Raw genomic sequence first — 12,577 nt, forward strand, 5'->3', positions numbered from 1 at the left:
ATTAAAAGTGACAGCATTCAAATCCGTGTTAATGTCCTCAAAAGCTGAGCGAGCCAACAAATAATGAGGTGATTTGCTTGAGAAGGCGCCAGACACACTGCAGGAAAATGTGTATCTTCCACAATGTAAACACTAATTGTTGTGTAACCCAATAGAATAGCTAACAACACTGAATGATTTTGAGCAATGTATTAATGTTTTGGTGCTCTTTCGGGTTTCTCTCACGTACTGACCCAACACCTCTTGTGGCCATTGGTCCAGCATTGTTCCCAGGCTCGGCCTACACTGCCCTGTGAACTGATCCTGAAGTGCTGGGTTGTGGTGGAAACAGCGGCTCTCCCGCGGGTTTCTCCTCCTCTAAAGGGGTGGAGCCCGGCGCACGTGAGATCTGGGACAGTAACAAGCGCTTCCCCCCCTCGCCACCCCCATTGCAGCCTGTGCTCCTTACTATGTGCGGCATTACCATGTTATCTAACAATGGATGAAAATAATTCACCTTACTCCTGCAGGTTCGGGCCAAATGTGGCACCAGAATTTTCAAATTGTATTTCAAAGAAAAAACTTGGTTTCATGAACACACCTTTGCGCAAAACCCTCTATTTTAGCTCTTGACTCACTAGTTGCCACATTCTTTCTAATCCCATGGAATTCATAATTATTCAGCAAAGGAAGAATTAAAGTAGTGTTTCTGCGCCCAGAGTACACAGATGATTGTTGTCATCTTTCAGGTTTATCGTTACCAAGTATTCTGTTTTCCTTTTTATCCATTTTATGCAAGTTGACCTTCCATGGTTCTGATGAAAGGTCATCGACCTTCTTGACTTGTCTGTAGCCTTTGACACAGTTGACCACTCCATCCTCCTCCAACGTCTCCACCGTTTTCCAGCTGGATGGGACTGCACTCGCCTGGTTCCATTCTTATCTATCCAGTTGTAGCCAGAGAATCAACTGTAACGGCTTCTTTTCCCACTGCCGCACTGTTACCCCTGGTGTCCCCCAAGGATCTATCCTTGGCCCCCTCCTATTTCTCATCTACATGTTACCCCTCAGCGACATCATCTGAAAATACAGCGTCAGTTTCCGCATGTACGCTGACGACACCCAGCTCTAGCTCACTACCACCATTCTCGACCCCTCCACTGTCCCTAAATTATCAGACTGCTTGTCTGACATCCAGTACTGGATGAGCAGAAATTTCCTCCAACTAAATATTGGGAAGTCCGAAGCCATTGACTTCGGTCCCCGCCACAAACTCCGTTCTTTAGCCACTGATTCCCTCCCTCTACCTAGTAACTGTCTGAAGCTGAACAAGACTGCTTGCAGCCATGGTGTCATATTTGACCCCGAAATGAGCTTACGACCACATATCCGCGCCATCATTAAGACTGCCTATTTCCACCTCCGTAACATCGTCTGACTCCGCTTCGCCCCAGCTCATCCGCTGCTGAAACCCTCATCCATGCCTTTGTTACCTCTAGACTTGACTATTCCAACACACTCCTGGTTGGCCTCCCATCTTCCACCCTCCGTAAACTTGAGGTCATGAAAACTCTGCTGCCCATGCCCTAACTCACACCAACTACATTGGCACCCAGTTAAGCAACACCTCAATTTAAAAATTCTCATCTTTTTTTTCAAATCCCTGCATAGCCTCACCCCTCCCAATCTCTGTGATCTGCTCCAGCCCTACAACCCTCCGAGAAATAGGAGGATAGAACAATTGAATGCGTGGCTGGAGAGCTGGTGCAGGAGGGAGGGCTTTAGATTCCTGAGGCATTGGGACCGTTTCTGGGGAAGGTGGGACGTATACAAGCCGGACGGGTTACACCTCAACAGAGCCGGGACCAATATTCTCATGGGGAGGTTTGCTAGTGCTGTTGGGGAGGGTTTAAACTAGCTTGGCAGGGGGATGGGCACCAGCATATAGGAGTAGAAAAGAAGAATAAGGTGCATGGAAGAGTGAGTGTGTTGGATAGTACTAGAGAAGAAAGTAGTATCAAAGGCAGAAGTAGTACCATATTAGATAGGAGCAGATTAAGAAAGACTATGAAAAATTCAAAAATGGGTTTGGAATGCATGTATGTAAATGCACAAAGTGTGGTGAATAATGTTGGTGAGCTACAAGCACAATTCGCCATGTGGCAATATGATGTTGTGGCAATAACGGAAACATGGCTTAAAAACGGTGAGGACTGGGCACTTAGGCCTAGAAATTCAGTGGGCTGTGCCACCCGTTAGCGCCCTAAGATGGCACTTAGTGGGTTTTATGCCACTGGCCATGCCTCCCGCTAAATTTAGCGGGACGCTAATGGCAGCGCTAGCTGTTAGCGCTGCGCCGCTACTGATGACATCATCGGTGTGTGCAGCGCCCTGCTACCGCCCCGATCATGAAATTTAGTAGCGCCCCCTGCTTTAACACTGGTCGCAATTTGCGACCAGCTCAGGGGGGCCTACCTGCGGCGGTAGAGGCGCTGCGGTGCGGGGCGGCCATTTCTTTTGCTGGCCGCTTGCCAACACCTCTCCGCGCCACCGTCCCTGGCCTCCTAAGCCCCCCCCCCCCCCCGCGGAGTGCCAGCCTTGTCCCAAGAGCCCGGCACTTCTCCTCGGTGCCGGGCTCTTTTGCCGGTACTCGCGCTCTTCGAGCGTGCTGCAGCAGGCCCCTCCCCTTTAAGAAGGGGAGGAAGGCCTGCAGTACCGCAGTGCGCCGTGCCGCAGGATGTGACGCTGCGGCATGTTGCGCTGTGAACTTAATTTGCAGCGCCCCAAGAGGGATGCGGGGCACCTCGAGTAGTGCCGCGCTTCCCTCTGGGGCACGCAAACTGAATTTGCGGTGGGCGGCCGCGACTTCTTCCGGGGCGCTACTTCCGGCGCCCTGGCGAGGCCTTAATATTCAAGTATACAAGGTATTCCGAAAAGATAGGGAAGGAAAAAAGGGAGGTGGGGTGGCAGTGCTGATTAAGAAAGACATTGTAGTGTTGGAAAGGGAGGATGTTCTTCAGAGGACAAGGACAGAATCCATTTGGTTAGAGTTGAGGAGCAAAAAGGGTATGATCACGCAATTGGGGGTATTCTATAGGCCTCCAAATAGTGAGAGGGGGGTAGAGGAGCAAATCTGCAGAGAAATCACAGAGATATGCAAGAGCTATAGAGTGGTGATATTGGGGAACTTTAATTACCCAAATATCGATTGGGATAATGCTAGGGTAAAGGGAAAGGAGGGGGAGGAATTTCTGAAATGTGTTCAGGAGAATTTTCTTGACTAGTATGTTCTTGGCCCAACTAGGAAGGAGGCATTGCTGGATCTGGTGCTGGGGAATGAGGTGGGCCAGGTTGGCCAAGTGTCTGTGGGAGAGCACTTGGGTACGAGTGATCATCGTATCATAAGATTTAGATTATCAATTGAGAGGAGCAAGGAACAATCTAGAGTGGAACTTCTAAGCTGGAACAGGGCTAACTTCAATGGGATGCAAAAAGATCTAGCCAGGGTAAAATGGAACCAAAGACTGACGGGAAAAACTGTAATGGAACAATGGGTGATCTTTAAGGAGGAGATGTTCCAAGTACAGGCTAGGTACATTCCAACAAGAGGGAAGGGTAAGGGAACCAAAGGCTCCTTGGATGACAAGGGAGATAGAGAAGATGATGAAACAAAAAATGAGGGTGTATGATGCATGTCAGATGAATTCTTCAAGGGAGAACCAGACCAAATACAATAAGTTGAGAGGGAAAATGAAGATGAAAATAAGATTGGCAAAGAGATAATATGAGAGTAGAATGGCGGTTAACATAAAAGGGAACCCAAAAATCTTCTACTGGCATGTAAACAGTAAGCGGGTAGTAAGAGGTGGGGTGGGGCCTATTAGCAACAAAGAAGGTGATATATGCTTAGAGGCGCAGGGCAAGGCTAGAATACTTAATGAGTACTTTGTATCAGTGTTTACAAAGGAGGTGGATGCTGACAAAATATTGGTAGCAGTGGAAAAGGTAGAAGCAATGGAAGGGGTGAAAATTGATAGACAGGATGCACTAGAAAGACTGGGTATGCTTAGAGTGGATAAGTTACCTGGCCCAGATGGCTTGCATCCCAGATTGCGAAGGGAATTGGGGGAGGAGATAACGGAAGGGCTTGCCATAATTTTCCAATCTTCCCTAGATGCGGGGCAGGTGCCTGAGGATTGGAAAGTGGCAAATATGACATCATTGTTCAAGAAAGTGTGTAAGGACAATCCTAGTAACTACAGGCCAGTCAGTTTAACATCAGCGGTGGGTAAAGTTTTAGAAACAATAATCAAGGAAAAATTTAACAGGCACTTGGAGAGGTTTAAGCTAATTAAGGAGAGCCAACACGGATTTGTAAAATACAGATCATGTTTGACTAATCTAATTGAATTTATTGATGAAGTAACAGGGAGGATCGATGAAGGGAATGCAAGGATGTTGTCTACATGGGTTTTAGGAAGGCGTTTGACAAAGTATCACATAGAAGATTGGTTAACAAAATTGAGGCTCATGGAATAGGTGGATCAGTGGCAGCTTGGATAAGGAATTGGCTTAAGGGCAGAAAACAGCAACTTGTGGTAAATGGCTGTTTTTCAGACTGGAGGATGGTAGACAGTGGTGTTCCCCAAGGGTCAGTGGTGGGGCCACTGCTTTATTGATAAATATATATATATAAATGACCTGGATATTGGAACACAAAGTAGAATTTCTAAATTTGCCAATGACACAAAACTTGGGGGTGTGGCAAGCAGTGAGGATGATACCAATTGACTGCAACAGGACATAGAAAGGCTAGCAGAATGAGCAGACACATGGCAGATGGAATTTAATACAGAGAAGTGTGAGGTGATGCATTTTGGCAGAAGGAATAAGGTGAGGCAATATACAATTAATGGCACAGTTTTAAAGAGTGTGCAGGGACAGAGGGACCTGGGAGTTAATGTGCATAGGTCCCTGAAGGTGGCAGGACATATTGAGAGAGTGGTTAGCAAAGCATATGGGATCTTGGGTTTCACAAATAGAGCTATTGAGTACAAAGCAGAGAAGTTATGTTGAATCTTTATAAAGCACTGGTTAGACCACAACTGGAGTATTGCATCCAGTTCTGGTCACCACACTTTAGGAAGGATGTGAAGGCCCTTGAGAGGGTGCAGAGGCGATTTACCAGAATGCTTCCGGGGATGGGGGATCTTAGCTACAAGGACAGGTTGGAGAAGCTGGGTTTGCTTTCATTAGAGCAAAGGAGGTTGAGGGGTGATTTAATGGAGGTGCCCAAGATTATGACAGGTTTGGATAAACTAGACAGGGAAAGGCTGTTCCCACTAGTTGATGGTACAAGGACTAGGGGACACAGATTTAAGGTTTTGTGCAGGAGATACAGGGGGGAGGTGAGGGAAAACTTTTTTACGCAGCGAGTGGTGAGGACCTGGAACTCGCTGCCGACGGAAGTGGTGGAAGCAGACACACTCAATGTTTTCAAGGGGAGACTGGATAGGCACTTGAGGGAAATAAATTGCAGGGCTACGGGGATAGAGCGGGGGAATGGGGCTGACTGGATTGCTCTACAGAGAGCCGGCACGGAACCGATGGGCCGAATGGCCTCCTTCTGTGCTGTAATGACTCTATAAAAAAAGAAAAATATTCTATGAAAAAAGATATCTGCACTCCTCTAATCCTGGCTTCTTGAGCATCCCAGATTTTAATCGCTCCACCATTGGTGGCTGTGCCTTCAGCTGCCTAGGCCCTAACCTCTGGAATTCACTCCCTAAACCTGTCCACCTCCCTAACTCTCTTTCCTCCTTTAAGACGCTCCTTAAAACCAACATCATCTGCCCCAATATCTCCCTATATGGCTCGGTGTCAAATAAGAACATAAGAACATAAGAAATAGGAGCAGGAGTAGGCCAATCGGCCCCTCGAGCCTGCTCCACCATTCAATAAGATCATGGCTGATCTGATCCTAACCTCAAATCTTCTATCACTCTCCATCCCACCCAAACCCATGTGATCTCCCGGGAGAGGCGAAAAACCAGATAAAAAACCCAATGGCCAATTTGGGAGAAAAAATCTGGGAAATTCCTCTCCGACCCATCTAGGCAATCGAAACTCTTCCAGGAGATCACTCTGTCCCTATATTTTCTACAGTACTTACCTCCTGTAAAGGCGATCTCCACCCCAGCCAGGAACAGGGATAAAACCATCTCCTGAAATCTAACACAGAATTAGAACCAGTAGGAGCAGAACCAGGCTACACGGCCCCTGGGCCCGCTCCACTACCCATAGGGCCATGACCATTCCGAACCTAGACTCATGTCCAATTTCCTGCCCGCTCCCCGTAACCCTTTACTTCTAGGAAACTATCTATTTCTGTTTTAAATTTATTTAATGATGTAGCTTCCACAGCCCCCTAGTTCTAGTTTCACCCATCATTGGGAACATCCTCACCGCATCCACCCGATCAAGCCCCTTCACAATCTTATATGTTTCAATAAGATCGCCTCTCATTCTTCTGAACTCCAATGAGTAGAGTCCCAATCTACACAACCTCTCCTCATATGACCACCCCCTCATTCCCGGGATTAACCAAGTGAACCTTCTTTGTACTGCCTCAAGAGCAAGTATGTCTTTTCTTAAGTGTGGACACCAAAACTGTATGCAGTATTCCAGGTGCGGTCTCACCAATACCTTGTATAACTGCAGCAATACCTCCCTGTTTTTATATTCTATCCCCTAGCAATAAAAGCCAACATTCCATTGGCCTTCTTCATCACTCGCTGCACCTGCATACTACAGTACTTTCCAGTTTCTTGCCATTAAGATAATAACTTGCTCTATGATTTTTCCTGCCAAAGTGCATAACCTCACACTTTCCAGTATTGTATTCCATCTGCCAAATCTCTGCCCACTTACTTAGCCTGTCTATGTCACTTTGCAGGTTTTTTATGTCCTCCTCACTCACTACTTTCCCTCCCATCTTTGTATCATCTGCAAACTTTGATATGTTACACTCAGTCCCCTCCTCCAAATCGTTAATATAGATTGTAAAGAGTTGGGGACCCAGCACTGACCCAGCACTGACCCCTGCGGAACACCACTTGTTACTGATTGCCAGTCTGAGATTGAACCATTTATCCCAACTCTCTGCTTTCTGTTAGAGAGCCAATCCTCCACCCACACCAGAATATTACCCCCAATCCCGTGATTTTTTATCTTGAGCAATAATCTTTTGTGTGGCACCTTGTCAAATGCCTTTTGGAAGTCTGGTTCTCCTTTATCCACCCTGTATGTTACTTCCTCAAAGAACCCAAGCAAATTTGTCAAACATGACTTCCCCTTCATGAAACCATGCTCACTTTGTCCTATTAAATTATGTTTATCCAAATGTCCCGTTACTGTCTCCTTAATAATGGACTCTAACATTTTACCAACCACAGATGTTAGGCTAACAGGTCTATAGTGTCCAGCCTTCTGCCTACTACCCTTTTTAAATAAGGGTGTTACATTAGCAGTTTTCCAATCTGCCGGGACCTTTGCTGAGTCCAGGGAGTTTTGGAAAATTATTACCAATGCATCCACAATCCCTACCGCCACTTCCCTCAAGACCCTAGGATGTAAGCCATCAGGTCCAGGGGATTTATCCGGCTTGAGTCCCATTATTTTACCAAGTACCACTTCCTTAGTGATTTTAATCGTATTTAGCTCCTCTCCCCCTACAGCCCCCTGTTTGTCCAGTGTTGGGATATTCTTAGTGTCCTCTACCGTAAAGACTGATACAAAATATTTGTTCAGCGTTTTTGCCATCTCCATGTTTCCCACCATTAATTTCCTGGTCTCATCCTCTAAGGGACCAACATTTACTTTAGCCACCCTTTTTCTTTTTATATAACTATAGAAACTTTTGCTATTTGTTTTTATATTTTTTGCTAATTTACTTTCATAATCTATCTTCCCTTTCTTAATCAATCTTTTAGTTATTTTTTGCTGTCTTTTAAAGACTTCCCAATCTTCTATCCTCCCACTAGATTTGGCTACCTTATATGCCCTTGTTTTTAGTCGGATACTATCCTTAATTACTTTACTTAGCCACGGATGGCTATCTTTTCTTTTACACCCTTTTTTCCTCAGTGGAATATATATTTTTTGGAAGTTGTAAAATAACTCCTTAATTGTACACCACTGATCATGTACCGTCTTACCCTTTAATCTATTTTCCCAGTCCACTCTAATCAATTCCACTCTCATACCTTCATAGTCTCCTTTATTCAAGCTCAGCACACTTGTTTGAGATCCAACCTTCTCACCCTCTACTTGAATATGGAATTCAACCATGTTATGGTCACTCATTCCATGGGGATCCTTTACTAGGATATTTTTAATTAATCCTGTCTCATTACACAGGACCAAATCTAAGGTTGCTTGCCCCCTGGTCGGTTCAGTTACATACTGCTCAAGAAACCCATCCCTAATACACTCAATGAACTCATCCTCAAGGCTGCTCTGCCCAATTTGATTTGTCCAGTTAATATGATAGTTAAAATCCCCCATAATTATAGCTGTTCCCTTATTACAAGCCTCAACTATTTTGTTAATTTTGTTTGATAACGCTCTTTTACTATGTTAAAGGCACTATATAAATACAAATTATTGTTATCGTTGTTGTTGTTGAAAGGTTAACCCTACCTTCCTATCTCCACAGATGCTACTTGATCCGCTGGGAGTTTCCAGCACCTTCTGTTTTTACTTCTGATCTCCCATGGTGTTGTTCAAAGGTATATCTGGGTTGGATTCTTACCTCTCTGCCCCCCCTGCTGGTAGATGGTGCTCAGTATACCAAGACTGGAAGCTGCGTCCTTATCCTTTCTCAATCTACTCCCTCTGCACCAATACCTCCCACTGAGTTAATTCCGTGTCCTCTCTATTTATTTTCATTCAAAATTCTTCTCCACTCTGGAATTGTGTTATAACTTCACTTGCTGTAGACTTGTGCTTCTAACCTGGTTGCTCTCCTGCTTTTCTCAGCCATGTGGTTCAAAATAAAATAAAACCGGGAATTCAGCTGGAGCTGGAGTGAGCTCCTGACGTTACTTAATTATTTTTCTTCAACAAACTCCCAAGTTTAAATATTTGTCTCGCGTAGATGGGCCGAGTGGCTTCTACTTGTTTTAGTGATGCTCGTGAGATCCGTTGAGGTGTTGTGGACAGTGTGGGGGGAAGTTGTTGGAGTGATTAGAAGAAGGGACACGTTAGCTTATGGGTAAGTCTGAATTGTTGATATTTATATGTTTATTATATCTTTTATTTTTAGGGTTATATGGTGGGGCGGGTAGGGAAACTGTCAATGCAGCCGTGCTACAGAGAATTTTCCTTTGCCGCAATGTGATTTGGTAGTTAATTGTAGTTTATGATTCGGGAGAAAGGTTTTGCATAATATAATTGGTGAATAATGAAGGTATAACAAAAGTAGAAAGGAACCAGGGATTTATGAGCACCTGTGAATCTACAGAGAAAAATGACCTTCGAATTGATCTCATGACATGCATAAGAGGAATTAGTCTCCAATTAATCCCTTGGAAATGCCCATTTATGGCCTTAAACGGGACACCATTCCACCTCAGCAGCAGAATAATACATTGTGCATTACATGGTATACGATTCTTGTCTTTATAAAATAACATACCTTTAACTTTTCATGTGCAATGTTGCTGTTTTTATAAAGTCGCTGAAATGGGGCCAACTCTAAAACTCTGCAAAGAACAAAGAGTATACTGCAGTTTCACCTCAAGAATATTCAGCCCATTAGAATTTGACTTTCTAGTAACCCAGCTTGTCGATTATAGCATCCAGCTGCACTAATGCTGTTGTCTTCATTGCCTGACTAGGAGATTATTTCAAACACTTATCACTCTTTGAATAATGAAGTTATTCTTAATATACCAGTTTTAAATTTACTTTTCACTAATTGAAATTTATGTCCTCTGCTTCTAATTTCCTGGCATACTTTGAAATAATAATCTTGAACTGCCTTCAATGTTGTTTTGGAAATAGGGCGTTTTGAGATTCTGCCATGAAGGAAAGTTTCTTAAATTTTGAGATGATTGAAGCTGCATTTACTATTATTAAATGTCATTTCCTGTATTAAAAAAGTGCCCTCAGCCTGAGTACATGAATCTGAGGCTGCACAAATCAGACAGTTCGGTGTTACAACAACAACAACAACTTTTATTTATATAGCGTCTTAAACGTAGTACAACATCCCAAGGCGCTTCACAGGAGTGTTATAAGACAAAAAATGTGACACCGAGCCACATAAGGAGAAATTAGGGCAGATAAGCTTGGTCAAAGAGGTAGGTTTTAAGGAGCATCTTAAAGGAGGAAAGAGAGGTAGCGAAGTGGAGAGGTTTAGGCAGGGAATTCTGGAGCTTAGGGCCTAAGCAACAGAAGGCACAGCCACCAAAGGTTGAGCGATTATAATCAGGTATGCTCAAGAGGGCAGAATTAGAGGAGCGCAGATATCTCGGGGGGTTATGGGGCTGAAGCAGATTACAGAGATAGGGAGGGGTGAGGCCATGGAGGGATTTGAAAACAAGGATGAGAATTTTAAAATTGAGGCGTTGCTTAACCGTAAGCCAATGTAGGTCAGTGAGCACAGGGGTGGTGGGTGAACAGGACTTGGTGCGAATTAGGACACGGACAGCCGAGTTTTGGATGACCTCAAGTTTACGTAGGGTAGAAGGTGGGAGGCCAGCCAGGAGTGCATTGGAATAGTCAAGTCTAGAGGTAACAAAGGCATAGATGAGGGTTTCAGCAGTGGATGAGCTGAGGCAAGGGTGGAGACGGGCGGTGTTAAGAAGGTGGAAATAGGCGGTCTTAGATATGCTGCGGATATGTGGTCAGAAGCTCATCTCAGGGTCAAATATGACATCAAGGTTGCGAACAGTGTGGTTCAGCCTCAGACAGATGTTAGGGAGAGGGATGGAGTCAGTGGCTAGGGAACGGAGTTTGTGACGGGGACCGAACATAATGGCTTCGGTCTTCCCAATATTTAATTGGAGAACATTTCTGCTCATCCAGAACTGGATGTCAGACAATTTAGAGGCCGTGGAGGGGTCAAGAGAAGCGGTAGTGAGGCAGAGCTGGGTGTCGTCAGCATATATGTGGAAACTGACGCTGTGTTTTCGGATGATGTCGCCAAGGGGCAACATGTAGATGAGAAATAGGAGGGGGCCAAGGATAGATCCTTGGGGGACACCAGAGGTAACGATGCTTGGAACAATTTGTGCTTCTCATTAAATCAAACTTGCCAATTTAGATACATTTGTGTTACATCTCTGGCTGCAGTAAATGATGCTGCTTTATACTGCATTCATGGTATGTGTGACATCCCTTTGGATGCTTCAAACAGGTGAGAGTCACTGAACATCAAGGCTTGGCAGCGTGGCCCAGACACAATGGGCTAGATTTTCAGTATAGACAGTTTTGGGGCGCTAACCTTAGCGCCCGCCCGAAGTTAGCGCCCGCCCCAAAGTAGCGCCCTGTTGCCGGAAATTCAGTGGCTTTGCCCTAAGAGGTTGGTGGAGCGCTAAAAGAGGCGTTCCACTACTATCTTTAGGCGCTAAGCTGGCGGTGCAGAGCGCAACACCCGAGCTCGGGCGCAGCGCACGGCAGACACTCTGGTGCCAGTGAGCTCTTAAAGGGGAAGGGTGCATGTGTTTTTTTCAAAGGCAGAGTCTGGGGGGGAAAGAGGATGAGGATGATGATGATGATGATGAGAGGAGGAGGAGGAGGAGGAGGAGGAGGTGGTGGTGGCCGGAAACATAAATACACCGTTCACAACAACACACTGGATCCTTCCACACAACACATGCAGACTGCCTTTTATAGTGCAGGAGGAGTGCCCTTCAATTTGCGCTCCCCAGGGTGTGTTGTGTTCCATTTTACAAACGCTCTGGACGCCAGCCGCACAATGGGGCGGTCCGACTGAAGTTTGGATTCGGGGCAGCCAAAGGGCGTTGCACGAGGATGTGATGTCATTTTCTGCGCGCGCATCCGGGCGGCCGCTAAACTTTGCGCCGGCGCTAACGGGCAACTTAATTTGGGGCGGGGCGCAAACTGCGCTGCACCCGGGCGCTACATGCATAGCGCCCGAAAATCACTTCTCTTAAGGCGCTAACTGCTGGCGCAAGCAACTGAAAATCTAGCCCACAGTGACCCTATGGAGGGTAAGGACAGAGAGAGATAATAAGAGAAAAGAGGAGAAAAAGCTGTAACTCTGATTATTAAACCCTTTACTGTGAAAAATGCAGAATTTAAGAATCTTTTTGTCAAATCTATCAGTTATGACATAGAGACATAGAAATTGCAAGACAAAAAAAGACCAAGGTCCATCTTGTTCGCCTTCTGCCATCCTGGAGTCATTGACTAATCATAGCAATCAATCTCTATCAATTAGTCTACAACAGACACAGACATGAGGCGAGGAAAACCCCAGTGGTGGAGAGCTTTGGGATCCATAGGTCCAAAGTCACCTGTTCCTCCCAAGCATGCTGCATTTATCACATGTCATGTCACAAATTACTCA

Source organism: Somniosus microcephalus, chromosome 9 (assembly GCF_052327205.1).
Source record: "Somniosus microcephalus isolate GS21.2 chromosome 9, FLI_Smic_1.0, whole genome shotgun sequence".
NCBI classification, from domain to species: Eukaryota; Metazoa; Chordata; class Chondrichthyes; order Squaliformes; family Somniosidae; genus Somniosus; species Somniosus microcephalus.